This window comes from Scyliorhinus torazame, chromosome 25, assembly GCF_047496885.1.
Source record: "Scyliorhinus torazame isolate Kashiwa2021f chromosome 25, sScyTor2.1, whole genome shotgun sequence".
Classification (NCBI taxonomy): domain Eukaryota; kingdom Metazoa; phylum Chordata; class Chondrichthyes; order Carcharhiniformes; family Scyliorhinidae; genus Scyliorhinus; species Scyliorhinus torazame.
In genome coordinates, this window is record NC_092731.1 from 12923072 (window position 1) to 12934126 (window position 11055).

At 54.9% G+C, this 11055-nt stretch overlaps 1 long non-coding RNA gene across 1 annotated transcript in view; it reads left to right on the forward strand.

Moving 5' to 3' along the window:
* Positions 1-314: 314 nt before the first annotated feature.
* The window catches only part of LOC140402516 (uncharacterized), a 41506-nt gene continuing 30765 nt past the window's right edge, over positions 315-11055 (forward strand). Inside the window, exon 1 of the long non-coding RNA XR_011938152.1 lies at positions 315-405. This is a non-coding gene — a long non-coding RNA (uncharacterized lncRNA). The remainder of the gene's footprint in view (positions 406-11055) is intronic.

Below are 11055 nucleotides of genomic sequence, written 5' to 3' on the forward strand. Positions count from 1 at the left end.
CCATGGCTGACAGGACGCCTCGGGAGAGCGGGATCCAGATGCCAGCTGAGGGATGGGAGGGACGACACCTAAGAAACTGGTCTGACCAGTTCACAAACAGGACGGGTACCAGGGAGCCACTTAAACTAGGAGATAATTCGCTCTCAAATGGTTGTTGGCAGGCTTCAGGCAGAGGATAGACGCCCATCATAAAAAAGCCAGTTGCAACAGAACTCAGGCACTGATCCTCCAGGACATATACCCAATTATCAATCCACAGGAGAAACTCTGTAACTACAGGATCCCAACATGTTTCAGAACTGAATGAGCAGTTTGTTAAACAAACGGGCATTAGTCATGAAAACTGGAGGTTGTAAAACCATTGTCGGCCTACCTAATCCAGGCTCTGCTCACTAAGGCCTAGAGGTAAGGGCTTGCTTTTTATTTTGAAGCCAGGTTCATTCTGGGGTGGGGGGGGGGAGTTCAGTAATTACAGAAAGTTGTTCATTCAGATTGTGTCGCAGCTTCCGCTCACAGATTGGCTGTTTCTCCAGGGGCAGATTTAACCGCATCGTGTACAGGCCCAAGGCCCCACACGGCGGTGGGTGGGGGCGGGGGGGGGGGGGCAGGTTATTTCTGGAACACTATTGGCCTGGTTAATGTTTGAAAAATGCGGAATAGCTCATCCACTGATTCCTCCAGACCGTGATTGGATGAGAAGAGTGGGAGGGAAGGGAAGCTATGGTTATCATGAAGGGATGTTGAAGGGCAGCACGGTGGTGCTGTGGGTTAGCCCTGCTGCGTCATCGGGCCGAGGTCCCGGGTTCGATCAATTGATTGATCGATTGTCACATGTACCGAAGTACAGTGAAAAGTATTTTTCTGCGGCCAAGGGAACGTACACAGTAGACAAAAAGAATAATTGACAAAATGCATCGACAAATAAGTCCTTCGATCCCGTGTGGGAAAAGGGCCAAACAAAGCAAATACATAGAACATAGAATTTACAGTGCAGACGGAGGCCATTTGGCCCATCGAGTCTACACCGGCCCATGGAAAGTTCACCCCACTTAAGCCCACACCTCCACCCTATTCCCGTAACCCAGCAACCCCATCTAACCTTTTTGGACACTAAGGGCAATTTAGTGCGGCCAATCCACCTAATCTGCACATCTTTGGACTAATGAGTGAGCTAATCCATCGTGGACAACAGGTTAAAATGGGAGCCAGCAGGCAGGGACTACCGATGTACCTGTAGTACAGGTCCTACCATACATCACCTAATATAGGTGCAACAGTGGTTTACCACATCCACCCCCTGTTAAAATTGAGTCCGGCGGGGTTGGTGGAGAACTATATACAACAACTGACATTTACATTAACAATATTTGAGAGATAAAAAATGTCTTTTGAAGTCCAGTGGACCAGTTAGAGGTTTAACCGGTCCGGGGCCTTGATGTGCCGCTGGGAGTGACGCAGTGGTGGCAGCGATGCCGATGCTGGTCTGGTCTTCGGTGACTCCGGGAGCGTGCCGAAATCCTCTTCATCCTCGGGCGTGGGCAGAGGGAGGATGGGTGGTCCCGGGGGGGTTGCTGCTGGGTGCGCCGGGGGAGGGGGGGTGGAGCCGGGCCGGAGGGGTGTGTGAGTGTGTGACCTGCTAGTGCCAGGTCCCTGAGGGAGACAGTATCCTGGCGGCCGTCGGGGTACTGGGGGTTTGCATGGAGCAATTGCACCCTCTCCACCAACGGGTCCACCTTGTGGAGTCGGACGTGCCTACGGAGCAGGACGGGTCCTGGAACAGCGAGCCAAGTCGGGAGCGACACCCCCGGATGTGGGCTTCCTGGGGAAGGTAAACACACGTTCATGGGGTGTGTTGTTAATGGCGGTGCACAATAGTGACCGGATGGAGTGTAGAGCGTCAAGGAGGACCTCCTGCCAGCGGGAGGCTGGGAGGTTCCTGGACCGGAGAGCCAGTTGGACGGCCCTCCATACCGTCCCGTTCTCCCTCTCTACCTGTCCGTTTCCCCGGGGGTTATAGCTGGTCGTCCTGCTGGAGGCGATACCCCTGCTGAGCAGGAACTGACGCAGCTCATCGCTCATGAATGAGGATCCCCTGTCGCTGTGGATGTAGGCGGGGAAGCCGAACAGAGCGAAGATTGTGTTGAGGGCTTTGATGACGGTGGCAGACGTCATGTTGGGGCATGGGATGGCGAAGGGGAATCTGGAGTACTCATCGACCACACTGAGAAAATACGTGTTACGGTCGGTAGAGCAGAGGGGCCCTTTGAAATCCACGCTGAGGCGTTCAAAGGAGCGGGAGGCCTTCACCAGGCGCGCACGGTCCGGCCGGTAGAAGTGCGGTTTGCACTCCACACAGACCTGGCAGTCTCTGGTGATTAGCATACTTCCTCGACGGAGTAGGTGATACATTACCTCGTAATTGTTGGTGGAGAACTCGATTCTCCACCGCAAGATTTTATCATTCTTGAACTTGCCCCGCTGTGTGTTGTTGAACATGAAGGCTATCGACCGTTGGTCAGTGAGGAGAGTGAATCTCCTGCTGGCCAGGTAATGCCTCCAATGCCGCACAGTTTCAATGATGGCTTGGGCCTCTTTTTTGACGGATGAGTGCTGAATTTCTGAGGCATGAAGGGTGCAGGAAATGAATGCCATGGGCCTGCCTGCCTGATTGAGGGTGGCGGCTAGAGCGACGTCTGATGCGTCGCTCTCTACTTGAAAGGGCAGCGTCTCGTCTACTGTGTGCATCCTGGCCTTGGCGAAATCGGCTCTGATACGGGCGAAGGCCTGTTGTGCCTCGGCCATCAGGGGAAAAATGGGTGGACTGTATGAGTGGGCGGGCCTTGTCCGCATAGTTTGGGACCCACTGGGCGTAGTATGAAAAGAACATCTGGCAGCGTTTGAGGGCCTTGGGGCAGTAGGGGAGAGGGAGTATGCCGTCGGGATCGGGCCCCAGAACTCCGTTCTGGACCACATAGCCGAGGATGGCTAAGCGGTTCATGCTAAACCCGCACTTCTCCTTGTTGTAGGTGAGGTTTAGGAGAGTGGTGATGTGGAGAAATTTGGCAAGGTTGGCATCGTGGTCCTGCTGATCATGGCCGCAGATGGTGACGTTGTCCAGGTATGGAAAGGTGGCCCGCAAACCGTACCGGTCGACCATTCGGTCCATCTCCCTTTGGAAGACCGAGACCCCGTTGGTGACGCCGAAGGGAACCCTGGGAGGCCAGGGAAGAGATTGCTGGACCTTTGGCTTTGATTTTTATGTCATCATTGGCTACAGGAATAGTGCCAGAGGACTGGAGGACAGCAAATGTGGTCCCTTTGTTCAAAAAGGGGAGCAGAGACAACCCCGGCAACTATAGACCGGTGAGCCTCACGTCTGTAGTGGGTAAAGTCTTGGAGGGGATTATAAGAGACAAGATTTATAATCATCTGGATAGGAATAATATGATCAGGGATAGTCAGCATGGCTTTGTGAAGGGAAGGCCATGCCTCACAAACCTTATTGAGTTCTTTGAGAAGGTGACTGAACAGGTAGATGAGGGTAAAGCAGTTGATGTGGTGTATATGGATTTCAGCAAAGCGTTTGATAAGGTTCCCCACGGTAGGCTATTGCAAAAAATACGGAGGCTGGGGATTGAGGGTGATTTAGAGATGTGGATCAGAAATTGGCTGGCTGAAAGAAGACAGAGGGTGGTGGTTGATGGGAAATGTTCAGAATGGAGTACAGTCACAAGTGGAGTACCACAAGGATCTGTTCTGGGGCCGTTGCTGTTTGTCATTTTTATCAATGACCTAGAGGAAGGCGCAGAAGGGTGGGTGAGTAAATTTGCAGACGATACTAAAGTCGGTGGTGTTGTCGATAGTGTGGAAGGATGTAGCAGGTTACAGAGGGATATAGATAAGCTGCAGAGCTGGGCTGAGAGGTGGCAAATGGAGTTTAATGTAGAGAAGTGTGAGGTGATTCACTTTGGAAGGAATAACAGGAATGCGGAATATTTGGCTAATGGTAAAGTTCTTGAAAGTGTGGATGAGCAGAGGGATCTAGGTGTCCATGTACATAGATCCCTGAAAGTTGCCACCCAGGTTGATAGGGTTGTGAAGAAGGCCTATGGAGTGTTGGCCTTTATTGGTAGAGGGATTGAGTTCCGGAGTTGGGAGGTCATGTTGCAGCTGTACAGAACTCTGGTACGGCCGCATTTGGAGTATTGCGTACAGTTCTGGTCACCGCATTATAGGAAGGACGTGGAGGCTTTGGAGCGGGTGCAGAGGAGATTTACCAGGATGTTGCCTGGTATGGAGGGAAAATCTTATGAGGAAAGGCTGACGGACTTGAGGTTGTTTTCGTTGGAGACAAGAAGGTTAAGAGGAGACTTAATAGAGGCATACAAAATGATCAGGGGGTTGGATAGGGTGGACAGTGAGAGCCTTCTCCCGCGGATGGATATGGCTGGCACGAGGGGACATAACTTTAAACTGAGGGGTAATAGATATAGGACAGAGGTCAGAGGTAGGTTCTTTACGCAAAGAGTAGTGAGGCCGTGGAATGCCCTACCTGCTACAGTAGTGAACTCGCCAACATTGAGGGCATTTAAAAGTTTATTGGATAAACATATGGATGATAATGGCATAGTGTAGGTTAGATGGCTTTTGTTTCGGTGCAACATCGTGGGCCGAAGGGCCTGTACTGCGCTGTATTGTCCTATGAAGTGATACAGGTGACCGTCTGCCTCGAAGGCGGTGTAGGGACGGTCCGCTTTACCGATGGGGAGCTGGTGCTAGGTGGATTTGAGGTCTACTGTTGAGAAGACCCGGTACTGTGCAATCTGATTGACCAAATCAGATATGCGTGGGAGGGGGTACGCATCGAGCTGCGTGTACCGATTGATGGTCTGGCTGTAGTCCACGACCATTCTGTGTTTTCCCCCAGTTTTAACTACTACCATTTGGGCTCTCCAGGGGCTGTTGCTGGCCTCGATGATGCCTTCCCGAAGCAGCTGCTGGACCTCGGACCTGATGAAGGTCCTGTCCTGGGTGCTGTACCGTCTGCTCCTGGTGGCGACGGGTTTGCAATCTGAGGTTAGATTTGCGAAGAGGGAAGATGGATCGACCTTTAGGGTCGCGAGGCCGCACACAGTAAGGGGTGGTAGGGGCCCGCCGAATTTCTGGGTTAGACTCTGGAGGTTACAGTGGACGAGTAGTAGGGCAGCGCAGAGAGTAGGGAGGACGTAGAGGCGGAGGCCACTGAATTCTACGCCCAGGACCGTGAGTGTGACCGTACAGTACCTCCGGATCGCCACTGAATGGGATCCGGAGGCCAGGGAGATTCTTTGATTGGCGGGGTGTACCGTGAGGGAGCAGCGCCTTACAATATCCGGGTGGATGAAGCTTTCGGTGATCCCGGAGTCCAGCAGGCAAGAGATCACGTGTCCATCGATTTTAACGCTGGTCGATGCGGTAGCCAGGTTGCGCGGACGAGAGTGGTCGATGGTCACTGAGGCGAGTCGCGGTTGGTCGTCGCTGGTGTCAGATGATGGGGTGTCCGGGGGGCACGGGTCCTGGAACGCTGGTTGTGCCCATGTGCCATGGGGGAGACAAGATGGCGGCGCCTGAAGATCTTGGGGAGGACAAAATGGCGGCGCCCATGGGCTGCACGTGGCGGGGGTTGAAAAAGATGGCGGCGCCCATGGGCCCCACGTGTTGCGCGGAGGGAAAGATGGCGGCACCCACTGGCCGCACGGTCTGAGGGGGAGAAGATGGCGGCGCCCACTGGCCTCGCGTGGTTTGAGGGGGAGAAGATGGCGGCGCCCATTGTTCATAAACGAGGGTGGTGGGGCCAATAGCGGTGACTGCGCGGGCCTGGCACACCACGGCGAAGTGACCCTTCTTTTTTAAAAATAAATTTAGATTACCCAATTATTTTTTCCAATTAAGGGGCAATTTAGTGTGGACAATCCACCTACCCTGCACATCTTTGGGTTGTGGGGGCGAAACCCACACAGACACGGGGGGAGAATGTGCAAACTCCACACGGACAGTGACCCAGAGCCGGGATCGAACCTGGGACCTCGGTGCCGTGAGGCAGCAGTGCTAACCACTAGGCCACTGTGCTGCCCTGAAATGCCCCTTCTTACCGCAAGCCTTACAAAGGGCAGCGCGGGCCGGGCAGCGTTGGCGGGGGTGTCTCTGCTGGCTGCAAAAGTAACATCGGAGACCCCCGGGGTTCGCTGGCTGGCGCGTGGCGCAGGCGTATTGACTGGGTAGGGCTCCCGCTGGGGCGGCCGTCTGTGGGGTCCACAATGCGTACGAGAGGTGGGCCGCGCGGCTGGGGGTGTAGGCCTGGATATTGCGCCAGGCGACCGTCATAGAGAGCGCTAGCTTCTTTGTCCCTGTGAGATCGAGCGTGGCCCCCTCTCGAGGTCGCTGGCATATGAGGTCCGACCCAATCCCCGTAACAAAAGCGTCCCACATAAGGAGATGTTCCATGGCCGTAACGGCCTGACAGTCACAGTCCCGGACGACTGGGATTAGGGGCCGCCAGAAGTCTCCTATGGACTCACCAGGGAGTTGAGAGCGAGTGGCGAGTATGTGCTTGGCGAAGAGCGTGTTCGTCTTATTTTTCTTTGAGTAGCGTCATGGCTGCGGCGTAGTTTGGCGCGTCCTGGATCAGCGGAAAGACGTTGGAGCTCAACCTCGAGTACAGTATCTGTATTTTCTGAGCCTCCGGAACAGGGCTGGTCGCTGAGTCGATGTACGCCTCGAAACAAGCTAGCCAGTGCTGAAAGTCCTTTTTGGCGTCGCTTGATTGAGGATCCAGCTGCAGGCGATCCGGTTTGATTCGGAGGTCAATCTTCAGAAAATCTTAGAGCAATAAATTGATGCACGATCAATTGCACAAAGACGAGAGTTGAATACAACTGGGGCTTTATTGCTCTAAGTTGTGTGGCCTCCCACAGCAGCTGGCGAAATGACTGCAGCATGGAGGACACACAGATTTATACTCCGCCTACTGGGCGGAGCCAGCAGGCAGGGACTACCGACGTACCAGTTGTACAGGTCCTACCATACATCACCTAATAGAGGTGCAACAGTGGTTTACCACAAGGAGAGAGAGAGGAAGGGAGAGGGAGAGGGGGAGAGTGGAGGAGGGGCGAGAGAGAGAGAGGGAGAGAGAGAGAGGGGGAGAGAGAGGAATAGAGAGAGGGAGAGGAGGAGGAGGAAGAGAGAGAGAGGAAGGAAGAGAGAGGGGGAGAGTGGAGGAGGGCAGAGAGAGAGGGAGGGAGAGAGAGGGGGAGAGTGGAGGAGGAGAGAGGGGAGGAAGAGAGAGAGGAATAGAGAGAGAGGTAGAGAGGGGGAGAGAGGAGGAGGGGAGAGAGAGGGAGGGAGAGAGAGGGAGAGAGAGAGTGGAGGAGGGGAGAGAGAGGTAGGGAGAGAGAGGAAGGGAGAGAGGGAGGGAGAGAGAGAGGGAGATAGAGAGAGATACAGAGATAGAGAGGGAGACAGGGAGATGGGGGAGAGAGAAAGGGGGGAGAGTGGAGGAGAGGGAGAGAGGAATAGAGAGAGAGGTAGAGAGGGGGAGAGAGAAGGAGGGGAGAGAGAGGGAGGGAGAGAGAGGAAGAGAGTGGAGGAGAGGAGAGAGAGAGAGGAATAGAGAAAGGGAGATAGAGAGGGGGAGAGTGGAGGAGAGGGAGAGAGAGAGGGAGGGAGAGAGTGAGGGAGAGTGAGAGGGAGATAGAGGGAGATACAGAGATAGAGAGGGAGACAGGGAGATGGGGGAGAGAGAGAAAGGGAGGGAGAGAGAGAGAGGGGGGAGTGGAGGAGAGGGAGAGAGAGGAATAGAGAGAGAGGGAGATAAAGAGGGAGGAAGAGAGAGATATAGAGAGAGATAGAGAGGGAGACAGGGAGATGGGGAGAGTGAGAGAGCATGTGAGAGAGAGGGAGCGTGTGAGACAGAGAGAGTGAGACAGGGAGAGTGAGACAGGGAGAGAGTGAGAGAGAGTGTGAGAGAGAGGGAGAGAGTGAGTGAGAGAGAGTGTGAGAGAGAGGGAGAGAGTGAGTGAGAGAGAGTGTGAGAGAGAGGGAAAGTGTGAGACAGCGAGAGAGAGAGAGAGTGAGAGAGAAGGAGAGAGAGAGAGGGAGCGTGTGAGAGAGAGAGAGTGAGACAGGGAGAGAGGGAGAGAGAGTGAGGGAGAGAGAAGGAGAGAGAGTGAGGGAGAGAGTGTGACAGGGAGAGTGAGACAGGGAGAGAGGGAGAGAGAGAGTGAGAGAGAGTGTGAGAGAGAGAGAGAGAGTGAGGGAGAGAGAAGGAGAGAGAGTGAGGGAGAGAGAAGGAGAGAGAGTGAGGGAGAGAGTGAGACAGGGAGAGAGAGGGAGAGAGAGAGTCAGGTGAGCCGGCTCCCCTGACCCACTGGCCTCCCAGCCCTGAAAGCTGCCACCTTAACCAGCGCCTGACGCTCACTCACCTCACAGGTGCCCTCCATCTCCATTGGATGTCCCTGACCTATGCCCTCACCCAGTCAGAGTAACCTTTGGCCCTGGAGTCTGGCTCTCCCTCCCCTTTTCTCAGTATGACTGGGGGTTCTGACAGGAGGCTTATGTGGTCGGCCATTCCTAATGGGCAGGGTCCACTGGGCAGTGATGTCCACCTTGGGGCTAATGGATCCTCAAAGCCAGGCACTGGGGTCGGACACATACGTAAACATAGTCCCCCTCAATCCCGTGCGGTTATCCTTGAACCCTGAGTTTCCAGCCCGCTCCTGGACTGTGGAATAATTCGAGTTCATTCCTGAGTTGGAGCAGCTGACATCACACACACACACACACACACACCCCCTCCACACACACACACACACACACACCCTCCACACACACACACACACACACACACACCCTCCACACACACACACACACACACACCTCCACCACACACACACACACACACACACCCTCCACACACACACACACACACACACACACCCTCCACACACACACACACACACACCCTCCACACACACACACACACACACACACACCCCCTCCACACACACACACACCCTCCACACACACACACCCCCTCCACACACACACACCCCCTCCACACACACACACACACACACACCCTCCACACACACACACCCCCTCCACACACACACACACACACACACACCCTCCACACACACACACACACACACACACACACACCCTCCACACACACACACACACACACACCCTCCACACACACACACACACACACACACACACCCTCCACACACACACACACACACACACACCCTCCACACACACACACACACACACACACCCTCCACACACACACACACACACACACACACCCCCCTCCACACACACACACACACACCCTCCACACACACACACACACACACACACCCTCCACACACACACACACACACACACCCTCCACACACACACACACACACACACCCTCCACACACACACACACACACACACCCTCCACACACACACACACACACACACACACCCTCCACACACACACACACACACACACACCCTCCACACACACACACACACCCTCCACACACACACACACACCCTCCACACACACACACACACACCCTCCACACACACACACACACACACACACACCCTCCACACACACACACACACACACACACACCCTCCACACACACACACACACACACACCCTCCACACACACACACACACACCCTCCACACACACACACACACACACACACACACCCTCCACACACACACACACACACCCTCCACACACACACACACACACACACCCTCCACACACACACACCCTCCACACACACACACACACACACTCCACACACACCCTCCACACACACACACACACACACCCTCCACACACACACACACACCCTCCACACACACACACACACACACACACCCTCCACACACACACACACACACACACACCCTCCACACACACACACACACCCTCCACACACACACACACACACCCTCCACACACACACACACACACACACACCCTCCACACACACACACACACACACACACACCCTCCACACACACACACACACACCCTCTACACACACACACACGCCCTCCACACACACACACACACACACACTCCACACACACACACACACACACACACCCTCCACACACACACACACACACCCTCCACACACACACACACACACACACACACCCTCCACACACACACACACACACACCCTCCACACACACACACACACACACACACACACACCCTCCACACACACACACACACACACCCTCCACACACACACACACCCTCCACACACACACACACACACACCCTCCACACACACACACACACACACACCCTCCACACACACACACACACACACACACACACCCTCCACACACACACACACACACACCCTCCACACACACACACACACACACACACCCTCCACACACACACACACACACACCCTCCACACACACACACACACACACACACACCCTCCACACACACACACACACACACACACACCCTCCACACACACACACACACACCCTCTACACACACACACACACACACCCTCCACACACACACACACACACACACACACCCTCCACACACACACACACACACACCCTCCACACACACACACACACACACACACACACCCTCCACACACACACACACACACACACACCCTCCACTCTCCCCGGGCTGGGAACTGTGTTGGCTTCTCTTTCGGGGTCACATCCACCCAGCCCATTAGGCCCACCTCCATCACTCTCAGCACCCCCCACCCCATGTGGCCCTCGCCCACATCCGGCCCATACTCCCATGCCACAAGCAGCAGAATCCTGCAGGCCTGTACGAACAACACAGGCATCAGGCCCCAGGGCCACCCACACCACCCCTGTAATACCAACCTCCTCACCCCCGGACACTCCTGAACCCCTCCCCCTGTCTGGAGCTGGCCAGAGGGTCCTGTCCCCTCGGACTCAGTGCTAGTTGGAGAGAGGCGCTCACCTCCTCCCTCCCTCCCT